General features: G+C 40.4%; 1 pseudogene; it reads right to left on the bottom strand.

The window, feature by feature from the left end:
- Positions 1-8,613: 8,613 nt before the first annotated feature.
- LOC143041143 (uncharacterized) lies at positions 8,614-12,294 on the bottom strand (annotated as a pseudogene).
- Between the last annotated feature and the right edge of the window lie 401 nt (positions 12,295-12,695).

Raw genomic sequence — 12,695 nt, 5'->3', positions numbered from 1 at the left:
CATAGTGTCGTGCCCCGTCAATTTATTTTTTTCTCGCAAAAATCAAAAGATGTTCAATTGTTTAGGAATGGGACGGCATTAGGGACATCAGGTCTTAATAAATTAATAGGCCGTCTTTTATTCTAAAGCTGGGCCCTTCTCTGAACAAAATAACTTGGCGATGGATAGAAAAGAAATATCAGAGAAAAAGCCGTTACCGTGTTGAATGGCATCGTTTCCGCCACATTTCCGGATTCGATAGACTGGGAAAGATTTAGATTGAAATATTTCTTAATTATTTTATTGCAAACAGCTGTTCAACGTGGCCTCGATGCATTTTCTGGAATGTTCATGTGGGATTTTATTCACCTAGGGCCAACTTTGTTGGGGACTTCTCTTGATTATTGTCTTCCGTTGTTTTGTTCTCCGTGAGAAAACATCCCACTTAATTGTACGGTCAGGTCTAGATTCCATACTCGCTAGTAGATGACGTCACGTTTTTGTGTTGTTATCACTTCGGGCAATGTCGGGTATTTTCGGAAGTTTCCGAAGTCCGATGTGACGGAAGACATTCAGAGGCCCAAATAAAACGCAATATTAGACTTCAAGCTTCTTTTATGGAAGAAAATTAAAATATCAAAACTTTATAACATTTTTTCACGTGGAATGATGAATTATATAATATATAAATATATTACTATTACTGGGTGGACGTTTTTTACATTAAAAAAAGTTTGAACTGCTAGGAAAAGACAAGAGACTTGAATTTTTTTTTATAGAAAAATTGTCTTATTTTTATTTACAGCAGAACAATATTAAAATACATGTATGTGGAAAATCTCAATATTAAAATACATGTATGTGGAAAATCACTTATTCTTATTTACAGCAGCACAATTAAAATACATGTAGGCCCATACATATAGGTGGAAAATCTCTACTGGTAAAAACACTTTATTCTTATTTGCAGCACAATTCTCAATCATTCCTACATTGAGGGCAAGTGTAAGTGTCATCTGTGCACATTTCCCTGACATCATGCACAGACAGATTTATACAGTTGTTATGATACCATTGTTTACAAGAGCTGCACTCTATCATCAGTTTTCCAGGACGATAGACATGACACTTACAATATTTGGTGATAGTTTCATACCTCTCATTTTGTGGCAATCTAGCTTTATTGAGTTTTTTATGTGGAAACATGGTGAAATCTCCCTTTTCAAGACATACTACAAGGTGTTCCCTCATTTTACTAACATCAAATGTTACTGACAAAGGATCAATGCCTTCACACACAGCACAGGAACTGATGACGTATACATCCTTGCATATGATCCCGTGACGTCATCTACTAGCGAGTATGGAATCTAGACCTGACCTTAATGGTACCATCATACACAACTTACATAGCAGGTCGGATGCAGAATAACATAAAAAATACATATCTACAGAAATAAATAGAAATATATAGCTAAGTAAATAAATAAATGAGCAAACACTTACTAGCAGCCTGTTGTAAAAACAGAGAACTATCGCGCAAGAATTATATTCCCTGGTACCTAAAGGCGCATCGTAATTCACACAACGTGAACGTATAAGGCAGTGCAGACAATGACTAGTTTGTTGTTTTTGTATAAATAGATTATTGTTTGCCTGGACGCGGGGTACATAACACATGCTATCTTATTTGGCTTAAATAATCTTTATTGTTGTGAATCATGCACTTCTAATAGATAAGCGAGGTTTTTGGGGAGTGCGTAGATACTTGCTGTGGTTATATATGGGTCCACATGACATTGCCTGTTAATGTCGACAATATTGCTTCATTTGGTTCCTCCCTTCTCATTTGCTTACCTATTTATTTGTATATCTATTTATTTGCTTATTTGTTTATTCATATATCTATTTTCTCTAGAAGTATAATTTGTACCCAGAAATTACATAACTCGGTTCCTCTTTCATGGTCTGCCATATCAAGTGCGCAATAAAGTTGGAACTGTAAGATAGCCAACCGAGTCAGATACCCAAACATTTTAATCAATCAAAAATAATACAAGCAGTTGTCAGATAAGTAAAACATATTTGATCACAATAGATCGTTAGATCGGGCCATGTATGAGCTTTCATGCGGGAGAAGTTATAGTTGTCGATCATAAGTCCAACACGTGATCCAAGACAGTGGTGAGCCACACACGCACACACACCACCAGCGATAGTAGTATACTGATAAAAAATGCACAGCCTGTACCAAACAGTACATCCACATCCAGATCAACAAAACTCCAAAACATACCATCAAACACGATAGACATTCCCCGCAGACAAATCCTTCTCAATATAAGTAAGAACGATATTTTGTGCTCAGGGCATCATCCATAATTAAGGCAGTAGTGCACATCGATTATTATGATGAGCTCTAATGGTTAATGTGTATTTCGGATAATTTTTTACTAGAAACAACATCAGCTAATAACAAAATTGGATGTATAATATCTAACTGCACATAAACATCAGTTTGATTCCCTGGCCACAGAATCAAACTGGGCTTCTTCCACGGGCTTCACCAGCTTCGACCGTTAAGAGTTCGTTGAGTAAGAACGACTTCAGTGGCTATATTTTAAATTTCAAATATCAAATTATCTTCACGTCATACATAGCAAAGATGAATGATGAACTGAGAGATTGCAAACCTGTACGAAGGTTAGAAATACTATCGAAATGTTATTAGAGAAGTCTAGATATCTGTAAGCGAAGTCATACTTGAGTTATTCAAATGGAGGCTGGAGATTTGGAGTTGAGATGTGCGAGGGAAAAATAGCACAGTGCAACCATCACGCACAAGACACTGAACGCTTCATCCTACAATGCCCTACACCAGGGGTTCACAAAGTGGTCGATATCGAGCCCGAGGGGTCGATGAGACCATCCAAGGGATCGAAAGGGGGCCAGCTAGGGGGTCGAAAGGCAGTCTTTAAAATTAAATGGTTAGCATGAAATGATCCTGTTCTCTTCCCGTACTGAAAGAGTGAGAATAATCAACCAACCAATATCTAAACTTAAAGAAAAACCATGTCAGTTCACTCTGAGTCGAAAATCCTCCCCATTCTGTGCATGTAGGGAGAATCTCACATACACACAACCACATCGTGAATGAACATCGAGATGACGAGCTTAAATATTATTTATAGTAATATAATAAAGAATATATAACATCACTCTTAAAGCTATTGGTAAATTATAAATATTTATCTTAAACATGTTTACGTATATGTGAAAGTATCAGTATTATTATTGGAACGCCGTCGCCTTGATGAATGTTGCCATTTGGCCATTTTATAACGGATCAAAATAAAAAATAAATAAATAAATGAAAATAAACGAATAGAATAAGTAAAATCCACAAACACAAAAAATATGACTATGGTACTTTAGAATTACCATAAGTGATTTATGAGACCAAACAAGAACTACAGTAAAGAATTAAAACAATAATATCAACAACAAACATGATAACAATCATTATGGTGATAATAACACTACTGATAACTAAAATGATAATGATAATAATAATAATAATAATAATAATAATAATAATAATAATAACAATAACAACACCAATAATAATAATAAACTGACATAATTTGTGAATTAATAGTTTGGGGGTCTACAGAAAATCTTAAACTTTACTAGGGGGTCGATGAGCTGAAAAGTTTGGGAACCCCTGCCCTACACAAACAATCCACAGACGACAAAATAATATAACTTCCCTGAGTAACCTATGGGTCTGTCTCGTTGCTGGCTTGGATGCAGTGCTCCTGCAGGAGATTGTCATCAATTGACGAGATAACTTTATGGATGGAGATGATAGGTGATAAGAGACGTGGAACTGCCTATGTGTAGGCCTTTTTGTCTATTACAGTCTCCTCTATTCTTATGTTATTCTGTTAAATCCTACTGCTAACACTACAACACCACAAGCTCCCCCACTTCCACAAGCTTCTCAACTAGTACCGTAATCCTCTCTCCGAAAAACAAGCTATCATATCACTAAAATCTACCCTCACCATCGCAGCCAGGTAAATTTCCAGAATCACGCAAACACGGATATTTAATATGAAGTTTACGTTGTGCAATACCACCTAACGGTCCTAACCTAAGCTAACCTATCGTAACCTAACTTAACCTAATATAACCATTCCACAAGAATATATATTTTTCACAGAAATAAATTAAGAACATGTTTGCACGATGATACTGGAATTGAACCCACAGAACGCCCGCCAATCCTTGCCCACTAATAGCCTACTACTGCAAGGACTTTTGATAACGGACATCAGTAGCTGTTTAATATAAGATAGTCAAGATGACATAGCCTACTCAAGCGTAATCCATATGTTGATGGATGGTGCCTGTATAGATATACATTGCATTCAGAAAAACACGAACCTCTTGTGAACCCGTGTGAATTTTGATTGCAAGACTATATACTATGTTCGTCACTATTTGGTGTAATGAAATGAATAAAATTCTTAAATATACTACTACTACCACCACTACTACAAATACTGCCACTATTACTATTTATATCCCTTATACTAACGTGAAGGTAAATCAAGTTTGGCTGTTAGGCTCAGTTGTGGAGGTGCCGTGTCTTGATCTATTGCTTTTGACCTAAGCAAAGAGTAGGTGGATAGGGATGGATCTTCATCTATAAAGAGCCCAGATAAAGATAACAAGAGATAGGTGCAAGATGGGTGAAAGATGGGTGTGTATCTTGGCTGGGTCTACACCGAGCCTCATGCAGAGCTGCATGAGGCAACTGGCACTGTTGAATGCAGCGCTGAGTGCCCACAATGTCTGTCACCACCACACGTAGTAAATCTATAAATGCAAGTGTTGCTCCTTGCCCATTCTAATGTTGGTGCCATCCTGAAGACCTCAGCGTTCGACATAACCGTCACCCTCTATGTCACAAATAGGCACAGCCCCTCGCCCCCGCTGCTTGAAATTAGAGCGGTTGTGAAGCGCGTGGCGTGTTGCAAAATAATTAATAATAATAATAATAATAATAATAATAATAATAATAATAATAATAGTAATAATAATAATAATAATAACAACAATAATAATAATGAAATAAATACACAAAATAAAATAAAAGTCTGTATCACTACAATCAACACCACGGCGCAATATGAGTCTCAGTGTGGACCCGGCTTATGGAGGAATGAACCTATTGATATATCAGCCAACCGATGCGTTGCTCCTGGTCTCTTGCAGTAGACATGCAGCCTTTAGGTAACTGGCAACAACTGGTTCCTACAGGCACATACACTTTTCACTTTTTTCATTTCTCTATTTTTTCAATAGAATGGTTACATTAGGTTAGGTTAGGAGCTATTGGACAATGTAAGTTTTATATAAAATATTCGTGCTTTCGTGATTCTGGAATAAAAAAAAATTGTTCAGATGAGTAAAAATGGCTGATATGTTACTTGCTTTTGCTGTTTCGTTTGAGTAGAAACTACTTCGATTACAATAATATTCTAGACTTCCGTAAAGACATTTAAAGTAGTGAAACATTCGTATCTCACCTCTTAGTTCGTCATTCAACATCTCGCTCTATGACAAAGGTAAGTAACATTTAGAAATTTGAAGAAAAAAAACAAAAGTTCGTAACCGAAGTCGTTTCTACTCAAAGGAAACAAGAAAAGCAAGTAGCATGCTATCGAGAAATGCCTAGTATGACGCCACCTTAAGTTATTGAATATAATTTTGCAGAGGTGCTGAGGCGAGTCCAAGCAGAACTGCATAAAAAGTCTACTACTACTGTAGTACTCTCACTAGTACTACTACTACTGCTACAGGTTGACTGTGCTGTACAATATTGCACATGCAAGATTACTCTACACCAATACTTCCACATCACTCAATGCATTACCAGTTTAACTTTTAATAACAGACGACTAGGTTGGGTAGTTGAACGGTATGCAACGCCATGGCTATTGACCAGTTACACATTTTAATACCTGTGAGATCTGCTAATACTGACGTCATCTGATGATATCTCTATACTTCATGTTGTGATATTTATGTGAAAACTTAGTGCATCCTCGGATACCTCAAGGTCTTTTATATGAAGCTTCTTTTGCTTCAACATCGACATCAAAACTTGAACAAGAAGACTACTTCCTCTCTATCTCACGTTCAAACAATAAATACTACCTTCTAGTGGTGGGCAGCTACCGGTAAGATTACCGGTTTTATCGGTAACAGCCTTGACGGTAGCTTACCGGCAATAATTCTGCTACCGTTAAGGTTCCGTTAACCGATAAGCTATACCAAACACTCGGGGAGCGGTAAGCACGTCTCGGCTTGGTGGTACTGAGTGACGGTAGTGGTGGGCAGCTACCGGTAGTTACGGGTTTTATCGGTAACAACCTTGACGGTAGCTTACCAGCAAAAAATCTGCTACCGTTTAGGCTCCGTTAACCGATAAGCTATCCCATAATACTCAGAGAGCGGTAAGCACGTTTCGGCTTGGTGGTACTGAGTGACAATACTGACGGCCCTACGTAGGATGAAAATTAACAGGAACGTATTCAACGTGCTAGATCGTCCTGCTCCCTTCTCGGCCCACAGATGCACAATACGAAATGTACGTATTCGAATATGAAAATTAACAGACGTGCTAGATCGTTTTGTTCGCATCTCGGCCCGCAGAGGTTCAGTGCAAAATGTACGTATTCGATTAGTCAGCCTATGTGATCTAGAAATGAAGAGGTGGTCAAACTACTCGAAAACTTTTCAGTCTGCCTGGTTAAAGGATCCCCTGTTTAAAAAATGGTTAGCGGAAGTGAAAGAGGATGGAAATAAGGCACGTTGTAAAGTTTGTAGAACGGACATGAAAGCTCACAGAACGGGGAGATTGGAGAGACACTGTTTCCACACTTACAAGATCTTCATATTTAACTTTATATTTAATGTTTATTAATATATGCATATTTACATAAATGTACGCAGTTGCTCATGAAAGACACCATCTGCATATTTGTGAATCACAAACAAGTTCACAAATACACTTATCAGACTCGCACGAGTGATGACTGACAAGGATATATATATAAGCTATGGGTTGGGGCAGGGAATACAGTATACCACAACAGACTCACGGAAAGCAGAGACAAGAATAAGCGGGCAGAGACGATCAAAGATTCTGGTGGATTAACACTGTGCCCATTGAAGTGGCCTCTACGACGCAAGGTAACGTGTTATTCAAAAATCATATTTTGTTAGTGATACGCATGTAATTATTATTCGCGTAGTCTTAAGTAACTAATATTTGCGAGCCTTACCCTAGATTGGTGGAGGTGGCGCGCGCTGGCGATTCCGGTGGGCATGTATCCAAATGGATACACAGAATAAAAAAATAAAATAAAATATATGCGTGTGTTTTTTGTCCATTTAAAGGTACTATAATATAAATATAGGGATCGTAGAGTCCTGCTAATACAAAATTAACGTAATTCCAATATAAAAAATGACAACTATGAACAATTGAAAAAAAACTTTGACAGAAATTCAAAGGGTTGAGATTGTGTTCCTGAGTCAATTCATCTCGCACAAAACCTTTAAAACCTCAATTGTACAAAAAAACTTTGTCCTGACTAAATGAAAAATGGGTGATTTTGGAAATGAATTTTTATGTGTAATGTGTAAAAATGATGCATGTAATTATTTTTCTTTTATGAAATTGTGTTTCTGTGAAAAATATATTCTTTGTATGAAATTGCACTTACATAGAGACGGAAGTGGAGTGTGAGAGGGGGAGGGGGATTGGTGCGTAGGCCTATGCACTGAGGGAGAGGAGGTAATGCTGTGACCTTACACGCACCCCCTCCCTACTCCCCGCCCACGAGAGTTGGAGTAACGACTCGGAGCGCAGGATTTTTATAGTGACGACGTTACAAAACTTGTGACTACACACCATAGTAGGATGAAATTTGTTTAGATTTAAGTCATAAAGCGACTCGAACTTGGGACGTCACTACTACCTCACGAGTCTTTTACCGGTAAATTACCGGTAATTCCGGTAACGGCATTGTTGTTTACCGGTAATTCCGGTATTGAAATTAGCGGTACTTGCCCAGCACTACAGTGAGTACCTTCGTAGCTCTGTTTCTATTTAGGTTTATTCTTAGAAGTGCACACCTAAACAATATAGCATAAGAAAATTATATATAAAATTAGTAAGTTGTGATATGTCAATGTAATATAGGCATTGCTTAGGAAAAAAAAATGCTAAAAGCAAATACATTATACCGAACGGAGGTGAGACACACCATTTTATCGTCTGTCTAGTCTGTCAATGTCAGTTTGACTACGTTGTGTACCGGTACTACCGGGTGTTCTCCCACTCCATGTGACGCATTTTTTTTTTTAAATAGTGCTACGGAGCTGAGCTTCATGTTTTTCTTGAAGCTATGAAACTCCTCTACACCCCGCAGTCCGATGCTGAACGGATATTTGGACCACGGTGGCAGATTTGGGACATGGGATAAAACGTGACTACAATTTTTTTTTACTAATATAACTGTTTTATTCAATATCACAGCATAAATTGGACATATATTTACAGAAATCAAGTGAAAAAATCACAGTAAAATGTACAAAATACAAGCACAATACAACACAATTATTTACAAGTTGGGCTGTCCTCCGCGGAGATTGTGGCTTATGCCACGAGGGAAGGCAGGGATGGTCTTCTTGCCTGTCTTGAGGTCGAGCACAAGGTTGTGGAGGCGGACCTGAAGTTCCTGGTACACCATCTTCCCACGCTTGGAAGGGGGGGATCCCACGCTCCTCCTGAAGCAGGACATCATCGACGGTGGCAGCCTCAAGCCTGCAGGCACTCAACTGTCTTCCAGACAGTGGGGTTTGAGTGTCCCACCAGGCTGAAGAACTTGTTGTTCCAGCCCTCACAGACATTGTTGGTTCTGGGCTGGTTGTTGAGGGTGGCTTGGTGCATGTTCCATTTCTCAGGTGGGAACATGGGCGGCGTGCGGCGGAAGCGCACTGGCCTGATGACTCCAGGCCTGGCGTTGGAGTGGACGTCACGACGGTGGCGGAGCTGGCCGGAAACGTAGGTTGAGTCGAAGTACTCAATGAGTGCTGCAGCATCATCAGGCATGGTGGAGCGTAGGTGTGCCACGCCTGAGTTGACGTCCTCTGGGGGAAGGAAGGCGAGGGCATCCAGCTGCCCGCAGAACAGGCAGAACTCGTCGTCAGACTCGTACAGGTTCTCCAGCCCCAGGCCCTGGATCTGCCTCCAGATGGACTGGCTCAGGTGCTAGAAGCAGAACCGGACCTGGACCTCCTCCCCGAAGACCACCCGCAGGGCCAGCTCCACAGGCCGCTCGAAGTCGATGATGACTGTGCTGGGATCACAGCCACCCTCTTCAAGAACCCGGAAAAGCGTCTCGTAACTGGTCTGTGTCTTGCGTTGTAGCAAGGCGCAGACCAAGGGATGGTAGACGCCGTGGGACCGACCCTGGGTCATGTAGAGTTGGGTGAAGAGTCTTGGAGAAACGAAGGTGCCATCCATGCACCAGTCGTCACAAGCTGCTAGCTCCTCCAGATGAAGTGGGGTGGTGAAGATGATGACGCGCTCATCTGCTTCCTGCCCGTTGTCATAGTGGAGGTTGGATGCCCAGTCGCCGGTGATGACCAGATCCTGCAGAGACTGAGGATCCCTCGGACGGTGCTCAGCCCGGATGCGACGCAGGGCACGCTTCGTAGAGTCGGTCTTAGGCATGCGTGCCTTGACCTCCTCTGGAAGCTCTGCAACCGTGAAGGAGAGGGTCTGGTTGGGACGGTCGTTGGTGGTAGCAGCCTTCTTCTTCTTGTACTGGCGAGTCTTCTCCACCTGGCATTCAACTGCATCAACGAGGTGGTTGTGATCCGACACAACCCGAGGTTCACTGACAGTCTTGGTGGCCTTGATGAGAGCAGGGCACTTGAGGGTAGAGGAACGTTTGACACACCGTCAAACGATCTCATCAACTGACTTGGCAATATGCTTCTTGGTGTACATGAAGCCATCCAGATAATCTGGTCCCCTCTAGATGATGTGATGACTTCCAGCTCAGCTGGCATGGTTGAATAGCCCAGTGAATGTGATATGGCATCTCTTGACAGGCTAGGTTTATATACAGAGCTCCACAGGGGTTGCGACGGTCGATAAACTAGAGCTAAAACACTTTATGACAGAGTACTTGCAAAAAGGCATAAAATGCAAAAAAAACAAAAAAAAAAAACAGTAATAAAACACAAAAATAACAAATTTATATAAAATATTTAGTAATATATTGAAAGGGAACAAAAAGAAAAATTACTTTGTGGCCCATAAATCCACCCCAGGTGGCCCAAATGTCCTAGGTTGCAGTTTCGTGGCCCAAATATCCTAGATTCCAGTCCGATAGGATGCTAAAACCGGCCGTCAATATCCCTGACGACGACGACGACTCTGATGACCTCTAGCATTACAGGTACCGTATTACTAAGTGCAGGGTAGGTTAGACCAATTTATCATACTTTCATTTCTTCGACTTCCTCATCTATCAAAACAAAGATGAAGTCTCAAGCACTCGTCGCGGCTACGTTCGTTAGTACATCACTTTTAACAAAATATTCTGTTATTGATTTCCGCAAAGAAAGATGTATTATAACTTGCAAAGTTAATATCTAATTTTCTATTGCTATATCGTTTAGGTGTGCATTTCTAAAAATGTACCTCTACCAAGGGTTTTCTCCCCCGTACAAGGGAGGTAGCCAAGTCAAAAGGCACGTAGCTGTGTTTACCAGCGGTTAAGTCTACTGTGTTCTCGCATTGGGATAGTGCCTGATTTGATGCTCTGTGTAAACACCCTGGGCCATACTCACAGAAGTCTTTCTGGAAGAGGTTTATAAAGCCTTTAGTCCCTGAGGAGACTGCAGGAGACCATAAGGTTTACACTAGGCAGTTCCATGTCCATTACCACCCATCATCCCTGTCCATCAAGCTATCTTCTCTTAAAATAACCCTTTGTTTCAGCATTCATTACATGATTACTAAATCTATTCCATTCGTTATCCATTCTGTTGATAATCCAGTTCTTCCCTCTTTCCTTCTTAAACCTAAATTTGTCCAATGGTCATTATTATGAGTCCTGCCCTACTGTCTTAATATGATAACCTTACCTGCATCACCCTTAGCCCTTGAACCATTACCTCTATTAGATCACCCCTCACTGTATTGCATTGGCAACGTGTGATGGCTACATGTGCCTAATAACTGAATCTTTGCTCCTGTTCTTTCCAACGGTTATCCAGTCTCCTTTTAAACTTGTCAAGTTTTTCTGAGCTGGTGACTGACTCAGGGAGCTTGTGAGCCACAGCTTCAAACTACCCAAGATGCAACTGCCACACTGAAGACACAAATCACCTCGCACTCCAATACCTCATACTAACAATTCCCTGACAACAGTACAATATCTCTTCTTCAAGTGACTTATGGCCCTGTCCAGGCACTGTTGCCTTTTCCTGGAGGCAGCAGGTCTTGTACAAGAAAGGGTAGGGGCAACAGATTGATTGCAAGCACCCTGTCAGTGATGCTCTGTCCAAAGTGAAACACAAAAGGGTTCAGGAAATCCGTAAATTTTGAGTGAAAACGGTTGAAACAATGTATCCTTAAATACATACATACATACATATACCAAGGCTTTTTCCCCCTTCCAAGGGAGGTAGCCAAAAAGATAAGATTACAAATAAGATTAAATAAGATTACAAATAATCTAGTGTGCCTTACATTTGTTCCATTCTCCCATGTGTATGAATCATGTACCATTGTTTGTTATTTTGTATCTCTGTAACTCGGTATGGAATAAACAACAGAACTATAGGCTTGTGCTTCTGACTTCTCTCCAGCTTGAATATAACTTCATATCCACATGTCATATTCTGCAAGCTTGCTAACAAAAACTGTAAATTGTTAATTATCATGAAGTAGGTGAGGCGCTCTACCACCCACCTCCTCAACTTGGTTCTGTATACTGTTCCTACATTCATAAAGAATACTGCCCAAGTGAAGAAGGCAGGAGAAATAAACATTAGTTTGATGGCAAAGACAATCATGTCAGTCTATCTTTCCGTCTGTCTATATACCAAAGGCCTCTTCCCCCCTTATAATGGAGATTGCCAATCAAGACACACACCCACTCCCATCTACCACCCATTTGTGTCCCTCTTATCTTAGCTTCTCGTGGAGAAAGGATCATCTGTTCCAACCCTAGCACCCCTGTAGTCAGTCATAGGCATTCTAGCACCACCTAACTCTGGTTAATATCTGATTACTAGAAGGATAAAGGAAAGTGAAGTAATGCCATGTATTCAGCACTTCCCAGCACCCCCTAAAATGGATTTCAGCACTTCTAGGGAATGCTAGCACCCCAGGTTAAGAAACACAGGTACTGTCACTGTAGAGGGTGACTGTGCCAGATGCTACATGCTCCTGTGTACCTCCATGATCACCACCAGGGGAAAGGAGAGAGGAAGAAAGGATGATGGCTTGTGGGTGATGACTGATGGCAGCAGGAAAATATTAGTATTTACATTAACAAGTTGATCATATTACAATATTTTGTAGTTATATTTTTGTTAGGCCCTCCAAAGCTCTA

This window comes from Oratosquilla oratoria, chromosome 30 (genome assembly GCF_046742065.1).
Source record: "Oratosquilla oratoria isolate Oo_2021 chromosome 30, ASM4674206v1, whole genome shotgun sequence".
Lineage (NCBI taxonomy): Eukaryota > Metazoa > Arthropoda > Malacostraca > Stomatopoda > Squillidae > Oratosquilla > Oratosquilla oratoria.
The sequence above is the reverse complement of the archived record's forward strand: the minus strand, read 5'-3'. Positions and strand labels throughout refer to the sequence as shown.